Here is a 10,855-nt window from a genome sequence, read left to right on the forward strand (position 1 = left end):
AAATTGGATTAATGAGATGGTTGCCAATTAGAGATTCATTTCGTGTTTGGAGCCTCCCTTTGTTGTTGCGCATAATGCGAAATGGGAATTTACATAAATTAATTTGAAATTTACAACATTTACATATGTACACAAATAATTGGAAAGATGCGATGATTTGCCGATAAGCGCAGCAGCTCTCTCATCCTAATTGAAACACCACTGCACAAATTGGTCAAGTTGCTGGGATGCTGTTCGGTGGTTTCAATGCAAACACAACCCCAACCACCGAACCACCGAACCACCCAAAACACAGACGAACCACCAACCCCACAGCCATGATAATTTGCTCGACACCGAACTCGTAAAAGTGCCCGCCTCAATAGCCGCTGAACCACTGAAACATTAGTCTATCGGAAACTCGATATTTTATTGTTTTCCCAGTTAAGCTCTGGACACGAGGACATGCTTCTCCGGACTATATCAAATCAAACAGACACTGGCTCACCCGCCCGGTCGCATAAACAAACCCATTCGGACATCGTTTCTGCGCAACCCCGTTGGGAATGGCTTACACTGCGCGAAAGCGGGGTACCTTTATTTGATGTTATAACCAAAAAAATCAAATTTTCAGTAAATATAGCAATGCACTCTACTGCGAAGAGTAAAATATGCTATTCTCACGTAACTTGATGAGAAAATACTGTTTATCACTACCTTTCTCGCGGTGTACGATGTATTTGCCATTGGCAGAAAAGCTTATGAAACGACTGTGAACTGGCTGACTGAATGATGGTCCGAAGGGGCTGGCTGAATGACTGGCTGACCCTCACGATAGCCGATTCAAACCGCATAGACTTGGTAATGTTCCTCCTTCGTGTTTTTTTTTTTTTTCGGCCAGACCCAAAGACGCACATTTCAATTTATTGCAATTTTTATTGCTGAAAACTTCGTGCGAAGATTTTTATGCGTCGTCAAGTGGCAACGGGCCAAGGAGCTGAAGCTGGAGCACTTTTCTCTGCTTTATTTATTTTTTTTTTTTGGGAGTTAGTGAATAATGCGCTCAGCACTGTCCGGGCTGATAAGAAAATAATAAACTTGGCCAGCAGCAAAAACATTTCACAATTATCGTACCCTGGTCGAGAGTGAAAACTTTTCCACACTCCCCCCCCATCCTAAACCACTTGCAACGACTGTCTGCTTGACTTTGACTGTGTTTTCCAATTCCGATCGCAGTGGCAAGTAGCAAGTAGCAAGTCGCATTTGTATTCGTATTTTCTTTGCCACTGCAACTTGCACTTCCGCTTGGCACTTTACGCAGACAGCCAGATAACAGTGCTAAACACATAGAAATATGTGCCCGATTTACCATTGTTGTTATTTAGAGAATTTTTGTTATTTCCGCTTTAAGCTTTCGCCATTTTATGGCGCTGACTTCCGCTGAGCACGGCCGAAAGCAAAAGTTTTCCCAACTTTTCCATTGCCCAGCGTGGGCGGTGTACTATATATATTCGGTCTATATCCGCGCTCACATTGACATTGAAATATCTGCAAGGTGGCAAGCGAACCGCAAACCAGCAGGAGACAAAGGACATGGGGATTTATTTGTGTTGGGTGCGGAAATATTGCACATTGGCATATTTTATTACGTCACTTTGAAGCTGCTACCTAAATGAACTCGAAAAAATACAGAGTACTGAAACAAAATTCAAGACATAATTTATTGACGATGCTATTATAATAATATACCTTAAAATTAAATATAGAATAAGGAGTTCGAAAAATTCTTGCAGTAACCATAAACTGGTTATGTTCTTTCTGTGTTCAATCGATCGACAGCGAATCCGGATGCAAACTGACGAAAGTACAGCCAGTCGAATATGTTTAATTCATGGAATGCACTTGTAGACGTAACCCCATTGTTTTGGCATTGTTTTCTCGTCCTGCTCGGAAAACGTGCACTCCTGTTGCGGCTATTTGACTTTTGAACTTGCCGGGAAACTTTCGTCGCATTGCAATCGTCTCCCTTCTGCCTTCTTCGTTTTACCCATTTTGCCTTTTACATTTTGATTGTCATGGCAGTTAGTGTTGTTCGCACAGTTGTTTGATATTCATCATACGCCACATTGGCTGCGAAAAACCGAAGACAAACAACAGTCAGCCAACCTGACAGATGGAGTCAGCTTAAGTGCTCGAAGTAGCAGCGAAAAAAAAACAAAAAAAAAAAATAGGTAAAAAAACTAAACTAACGAAACTGCAAACAAGCGAAATTAAGAACATGAAGGCAGCGAACTTTGCGAAACATTAAACAATTAAAAAGTTTGTTCTGTTTGGCCTTCGTTGCTTTTCACTGTTCACTGTTCACTGTTCACTTTTCACTTTCCACATTCCGTGCAATTTGTTCGTTTGCCAGGATGAGTATCTTCGGCTATTTGGCTTGCAATGCCCGCAAGGTGCAGCTGCATGAACTCTTCACTTATTAACTGCGCTTCCTTCACTGTCCTTCGCCAATTAGCTGATTACTCTCCTTGTGTAATATGTGTGTGTGTGTATCTGTGTGTGTGTGGGTGGCAATATTTCAACTTTCCTAATAATAAAGTTGTTGCTGTTGGGAAAACCCCTTGGACCGGCACGCAAACTGCCACTGGCCCCAAGCCCAAGTACTACTGCACCACGAACCAAAATACAAGGTCCGTCGCTGATGCGAAAAGCCGTTAACTGGCCAACGAGCAGCATAAACTTTGCTAAAAATGTTTGGCTGCCAAAAGTTGGCTTACTAAAAACAAAGCCCCGCCGATGAGAAATGAGCCCCCAAAATGGGCACACACCACACACAGAGCGCAAACCGAGGGGCAACGAGCAAATAGGGCTGTGGGCTGTGGGGTTTGGGGCTTGGATCGGGCTCCTCCATTCTATGCAACATGCAGCTGGCTGCCCCAAAACCCAGAGCTCATAATGAGGACGCGACAACGCCAGCGAGAAAGCTTCGCTTTTATACCGATTACTCACTGCGAAAATGGGGCATATTCGTTGATAGCCTGTAGTTAATAGGAGGCATACAAGTAGACTTGATAAATGGCTGATGATAGCTGTTTAAAAATAAAATCATAGCCTAGGTAAATTTGTTTCACTTTTTTTTTGGATAAAAGAAATGCTTCTTTTGACCATAATTGTCATCTCAGTAGGTTATTGGAATCATTTAAACTCTAAACGTTTATGATTTATAAAGTTTTCTCGCCAAGAAATGCCCTTAAAAGTAGGCAATACATTTTTCAAAGAGTGGTAAACTGCTCAGTGGTCACTGCTCAGTTGCAGGTATCGGTTAGTCGAGACCCTTTTTTCTAATTTTTTGTCACTTTTTGGCAACACTTGGTCCTGGGTTCGAGGCGACAACGACAAAAGGCAACACACGCTCCAAATGAGGACGTTGGCAGTGCCGCTTTTGAAGTTGTTGTCGAGTCTTGCCCCCGGGCAGTCCATAAAGTCCAGCTGGAGGGGATTGCGACGTGGAGTAGGGGAAAGGATGATGTATGCGAGTGTCTGCCTTTTGACGACAAACTTTTTCGGCCCATAGTTTTGGGGGTTTATTTTTTTTGCACGAGGCAAGTGGCGGTGGAAGTAGGGGGGACTGGGGCTAGCCGGCGAAAGAGTTTATTTTTCGGCATGTTTACAGATATTAAATACTTTTTAATTAGTTTGGCACACAGTGGCCGACAGTAAGCGAACATATTAAATTAGTTGGCAATAAATTCAAGACCCGCTTACACGCTCCGTCGGCGATTGAATCGCTGCATAAATTGGTCAATACTCTTGCAGGCGGTCTTTTGGAAGCAGCGGAAGCACTTTGGTGTGTTCGAGCAATCAATTTCGACATCGACTACCAATAAATTCGGTTGGAAACACAACCAAACTTGGCCAGAAACTTTTTCAATTTACACACACACCCACCAATCATGTGGCATTAGTGTGTGTGTGTGTGTGTGAGATGGTGTAATTCTTTGTGAGACAAGTACGAGTATGTGTGGTGGTTTAATTTGCTGTTAAATTGCGCTAAAAATCCAAATGCTACCCCCAACACACAAAAAAGGACCCCTTAGTTTGGCTTACATGCTGCAACCATATTTTAAATGCCTGATTGCGACTCCCCGGCTTTTGGCCCTTGCAACATCATCAACACCATCATCATCATCATAATCATCTTCATAACAATCATCTAGCTGGGGGACTCTTCCTGTGGCAAGTGTGTTTGCACATTTCTTTCGAGTGGCTAAATGCGCACTTCGCCAACAATTTGTGCATATGCACATTCATAATTGTCTGAGAGTAAATTAGTTCAAGTATCGCCGGAAAACGGAGTCAACGCGACTCCCTTAAATGCTTGCATCATATAACTCGGTAATTGGTGGGGATAAATTAAAAGTTTCTTAGCACGGAAGTGTAGAAGTTGTACTCTGTTGTTTTGTAAAAAGTTTTGCCATCAAATAAAATCCATTAAAATCATATCATTTGTTTGCAATCCCATTTAAATCACAGCGCAAGCCGCAAAAAGTGCGCTGCATAAAATCAAACTAATTAAATGATTGTAGAAGTGTTCATGTGCATTACTTTAATTAGCTAAAAAACTGATTAAATCAAATCAGGCAATCAGCAAAGCAAAAAACTGGAAAGTTCACATACTATCCTATTTTTTTTTAACAGATATATGAAGAGCCGCCTTCATATTTCATAGTCTTTGAACATTCCACGTAGCAAATCCTTCGCGTGGCCATAAATCCCTATATTCACAAAATTTCGACAGAAATGTTCTCGAAGGAGGAACGAGAACAGTAGAGAACATTCACTGGGTGGTTCATGAGTCGACTTGCATTATTTATTTGTGCGAAATTCGCATTATCATTTTAAAAATGCCCGAGAAACGACGTTAAAGTGCGATATATCATAGGCGTAGACAAGGGCAGTGGGAGGAGGGGCACAGTGGCCTTGGCTTCTGGAAAACCCTCCAAAGAAAATATTCAAGGAGGCGCCGATGAGCTGCTCGAGGTTTTCGCATGCCACACTCTTGCAGCTGAGTGGTTGCAATCGCATTTACAAAAATAAAGCAACTGAATTAAACAATATATATGATGAAAAAATAAAGAAATAAATAAATAAATTTGTAACAGGCTCTAAAGTATTTTGTTCTATTTTTTGGAGATAAAAGTGGAATTACATTTTTTATGTTCGTTATTATTCACTCCTTAAAAAGGGATCTTTCTAAAATACTTTTGTTTATAGAAAGCTGTGTAATGTAATCTCCTATGTACTATGCAAATCTCTAATATAAATATTTATCTATAACTTCTATATTTTAAATATTTTGCGATTTTTTTTCTTAGACAAAAACCAGTTGATTTGGCATCTCCATTGAGTGAGAGAAGAACTTGCACTGCAGTGCATGTGTTTAATGAGCTGCCGCGATGCAGCTCGGATGCCATTTTGTGGGCAGTTTGGTTAAATACTCGCCGTGCAGGCAGCTATTTGGGCCAGGCGACGACAGGCGCGACAAGGACTTGAAGTGGCCAAAAGGACGAGCCGGAGCCAGGAGGTCAACAGTGCGCAGATAAGCAAGCAGACAACAACGCTAACGACACCAGCAGTCAGAAGAGCCAAAAAAAAAAATAACTTGGTTTATATGTATTTACGAGTGGAGAAGGCAAAGCGAAGGGCAAACAACTTCCGGCCCAGCGACAACTGCGATGGCGAAAATGCGTGGAAAATGTGTAAATGACACCGAGCAATTTACAATAATTGCTGGCCGCGTCGCCGGCAGACAGCCCAACACAGGCCAACCTTGCCTCCATCTCCAGATGCCTTAAAGTGCACTTGAACTTAAGCAGCCGGCACAGTTAACCGGTTGGTGGTGCTGGTGGTGGTGGAGGAGGCCCTCTGGGGAATCTGGTGACCAGATTGCTGGAACAGCCGTCGTGGAAGAACCGCCAGGAAATGGAGCACGGTGGGTGAAACGAGGGAAGCGTCCAGCCATAAGCGACGACGACGAGTCGTGGAAATCTTATTAAAACTTACAGCTGCAATAAATAAAATAAATTTATTCCATTATGTTAACCAAACACGATTTACGGATTATAAAGATGATTTATAATCAGATCCAAACACCGTAATCCACTTGCATAAACAGGCACGGCTGAGAGCCAAAAGGGGAGCGCTGAAACAACAACTTGGCAAAAACATGAAGCATAACAAGCGGTTGGCAAAACCACAGACCAGAACAGACCGAATCTTCGTCTGTCGTCTGTCGTCCTTCGTCCTTGCTCCTTTGGCCAGGAGTCCTTGCTCCAACAGGATGTTAGGCAGTCAGCCAGTCAGCCAGCCAGGCAGCTTTACCTGACTCACGAAGGCGGACGGCTTATGAAAACTGAATCGATTTCAATATTTACACAGCAGTCGAGTCCAAGGCAAGACGTATCCCACCACCGACGACCATCGTCATCGTCCTGGACATCGCCATCGCCATCGCCATCGTCGTCAATCGAGCGAATGTCGGAGCACGGAAGCGGAAGTGTATAATTTAAAATTGACCCCAATGCGGCGGTCGGTGGGTGAAAAATCTGTGCAAAAGGTTAAAAAGGTGCAAATATGATAAGCACAAGCATTATTCTCAGCTCTCTGTGCCCGCTCACCATTTATTTATTTATTTCTTTCTTTTTCTTTTTTTTTTTGGTGCTCAAATAAGCTGCGATTCGGATTTCGCTTCTCAACTGGCTGGAATTTCGCTAGATTAGCCACACCACACCAATTGAATGTGCATAAAGGAGCCGATACAGTGCAAAGGCTTTGAGCCAATGCATTCGACTTTCATTCCCACGGCAGGAGTTACCCATCAAAGCTGGACGGGGCACTGCGAGAAAAAGGTGCTGCCATTGAACACTTTTCAGAGAAAATACCTCCTCTTGGGTTCTTTAGAATTGTGATCATTTTATGCTTGGATAAACTTGTATCTGAAAATACATATATCTGAAGTGATTTTATAAGGTTAATCATTACTAATGTATTAGGTTGCAGATAAGTAAAGTTTATGATAAGTTAATGAAGTAGCATATATGAGTTCATGGGATCACTGAAATGGAGATTAGATCGGCTCAGATTAGTATCTGTGATTTTTTCAGTGCACCATAGCAATGCTCTGCGAAGAATCCTTCCAAATGTGCATTTGTGTGTGTGTTGGTGAGTGTGTGGGTTGGTGGAAGTGGAAGTGTGCCAAATGACTACGGCTACGGCTCCTGCTCCTGCTCCTGCTCCTGCTCTGGCTCCGACTGTGGCTCTCCGTCTCCGTTCGCCGGACTGTGCGGCGTGTGCACGGATGTTTGGCTGCAGGAGCTCAGAGAGGCTCAGCCGAGATTGAAATGAGGTTTTCCGTGTGTCCCCGATGGAATGCGTGTGCCAATAGCAATGCCAATGCCGTTGGAGCCTCCAACCGATGCGGGTGCAGCTGAAAAGGGCATCCTATTTGCATATCATTACGGCACACAGGTGCACGTGTGTGTGTGCGACTCCGTTTATGTGTGTGTGTGTGTGTGTGGAGGTCGTCATTTCCACGCCATCAAATCGAGACACTCGATAAATCAGTTTGACAAATACACAAATCGATCAGATTGAAATTTTCCGCGAGTGGCGAACGTGATTTCGCACTCGAAAACTAGAATGTTACTTAATGACCTTATGCTATTTATACAGTATTGCGATAAATGCATAACTTTCGCATTTCAATTCATCAATTAACTGCACTTTAAATCTACTAATTAGCCGTAAAGTGACAAAGTGAGTGGCTAGTGCCATATATCGATGTCCGGCGAACCACCTCAAGGAGAACTGACCCAAGTTCAGAGATCTCCGAAACTCTAGAGTCCTCAGCAGAATCCTAACCGCCCAAATGTCTGTAACTCTATGCGGTTGCTTGTTCCTTGTGATTTAATGAACTCATTAACATAATCTTAACATCTCATCAACTCGTCAACAAGGCGAACTCTCGCCAAACACGCATGTGTGTGTAGTTCGATGGTTAGTTAATAAGAGCAGGAGGCGCAGGGGTGAGAGAGAGAGAGAGAGAGAGAGAGAGATAGAGGGAGAGAGAGGGAGGGAGGTCCTGTGGCAGACAACATGTTGCATGCGTAAAGCGGGGGCATACGACCTCCGTGAGTTATGTTACGGAAATTGCGCTCATGTAACCATGTAATTATTGCATTGCAAGCCAAATCAATACACAAGCCTGGAAATTGTACTCGTGCACTGAGAAAAATAGTATATTAAATGAAACAATATACATATATTAAATATTTTTAGAATTCAGTGTTTTAGTATGTTGAATGTTACTAATAAAGTTATGGGAATTGGTAAATATGCAGACGATCTATTCAAATCCTTATTTTGTAAGCAGAGATCGTTCCCTTTGAATAATAATTTAGTTATTTTGCTTAAATTGCTTTTGTGCATTAAGTTCACGCTTTTTCTTAACGTGTAACTTGGCAGGCCCAACTGGCACAATAATAATCATTATGGCCACAACCGACAACTGCCGAGACATCTGAGACAACCGGCAAAAGGACGGGGCTGAGCTAGAGTTTCTGTTGGAATTTGTGGAAATGCTTAACTAATTGGGAACACCCGATAAGCATTGCCAGTGTGAGTGTGTGCGTGTGTGTGTGTGTGCCTATGTGTGTTGCCGGTTCATCAACAATTTTAGGCAGTAGTGCATCGCTTTTCGGTGTAGTAGTAGTACAGTGGGTAAGTACTTAATGTTTAGCTCGTTTGGGCGTTTTGGATGGAAAATGTGAGTTTGCAGTGCTTGGGCTTTGACTGATTGCATGATACAACTCGAGGACCGTAAATCACGAGGGCCGGCGAATTAAAACTCAAGCGCATTAGGGTAATATCTCACTTGACGTAAGGAGGGGGCGGGATCAGAAGGATAAGCGGGGCGGGTCTAATAAATTTCATAATCTGCATAAAAGAGAGAAAAAACGTAGGAAAACCGCTTGGCCTCGACTGCACGCCTTCGGGGCAATTTTATAATCAAAAGTACAGAATGAAATATACACGCGCACACACATTTAGATACATCTTGGATCCGGAGCGACACCAGCTTGTTGAATACAATTATGGCAGCCCGGCGGAGATTGAGGCGGCTCCAAATCCCGCCTCTCCACCCCGCGAGATGATGAAGTTGCCACTTAGCTAGTAACAGCAGCAACAATAACAGCAACACAAGTGCCACATTAACAAGGCAGCAACAACAGCAGCAGCAGCGGCAGCAGCAGCAGCAACATAATCTAGCGACTTTTTATTGCCCGAACAGGCGGCAGGACGAAGGCTCCTCCCCGCTCCACTCACCACTGCACCCCGCTCCTTTCCACTCCCAAAGGGCAGAGTGCTGCAGCAAGTTTATATTTAATTTGTTGCGCGGGAGGCTCAGATGTGTGTGGCATGGTTACCACCATCCCATCCCATCCCATCCCATTTCATCCCATCGAGTGTTCAGGTGCGCCGGCAGTCAACGTGTCGCCATGGATCAAAGCGACCTGGCAGCGGCGGACAACTCGTCGACGGTTATGAAAAATTACCAGCATGAAAGGACTCAAGGAGCCGAGACACTGCGACAAGTGAGTCCTGGCAAGCAGTGAGCAGGAGCAGGCGAGGGTCGAGTTGAGTTGAGTCGAGTCGAGTTGGCCTGAAGGACTGAAGGGCGTGCGAACGCGCGAGTGAGCAAATAAGCATGGCCAAAATGAGTCCTCGAAACGGTGTCGAGGAGGGGGCGTGGCAGGGGGGCGCAAATGGGGCAGAGGAAGCAGCAGATCAGGGCTCAAAATGAGGTCGGTACACTCAGGAAAAAGTGTTACTTTGGATTAAGTAATAATATGTATGAAGTAAATTGTAAGAATGCTAAAATATCTATAAAATGTTGTATACTTTTACAAAAATTAATTATTTAAGAATAAGAATTTAAGAATATTTGTAAGAATCGTTTTCAGAAAAGCGGTTTGTTTCAGAAAAATAAATTTTCTCCAAGTACGGCTTTCTGCTGCTGGCAGGAGGTTGGCCACGCAAAAGACAATAAGCGCATAAATTACGCCCGAAATGTGCTGGGTGAAAGGTGAAAGGTGGCGAGCAGCCCACTCACACACACACTTCACCTACACCTATGGCAGAAGACATACACACACACAAACACACCCATACACACTCTCAAATGCGGATGACTGTCTTTACTTGTGAGGTTACAAACGTAATGAAAACGTAAATCCCTGCGCGGCATTCACAACTCAACGCAATTTCTTTTGGGCCGGCCAACGCATTGCCCTCCGCCGGAGTCCGGAGCTTAACCGTAACTCCGGACTCGACTCCGGGTCTCGGTCTCCGGCTTTTGCGGAATACGGACGCACGGCTACTGATTCCGATTCTCGCACGCACAGCCGCACACAGAGAAAAACGCAGCTTAAATGTGTAAATTAATCTAGTATTTTGAAGTATATTTCAAAAAAGTTGTAAAGTCTTAATAATATGTACTATTTTGGGGTTCAATTTACATTCTTTGAATATGCTTTCCTAATTGTAAGCCAAATGTTTCTGGCTACCCAACGGAGTTTTCCTCACCCATTTTCCTAGAGCACCTGCATTCAATTGCATTTTTCTCGCGGTGCATTCGGGCATTTTCGCTGTCCGGACTGCGTTGCTCTTATTCCCGCAGATCCGTGAACGCCGCCTCACTGAGCCCATGAAATTTATTATAGTTGCTTGGCAGGTTACCCCCAACCTGCCACGCCCACTGGCAACCGCCCACTGCTCAATTCCCCGGATTGGGGAGGCAGCGTAATATTTTTATAAG

The sequence above is a fragment of the Drosophila yakuba genome, chromosome 3R (genome assembly GCF_016746365.2).
Source record: "Drosophila yakuba strain Tai18E2 chromosome 3R, Prin_Dyak_Tai18E2_2.1, whole genome shotgun sequence".
Classification (NCBI taxonomy): Eukaryota; Metazoa; Arthropoda; class Insecta; order Diptera; family Drosophilidae; genus Drosophila; species Drosophila yakuba.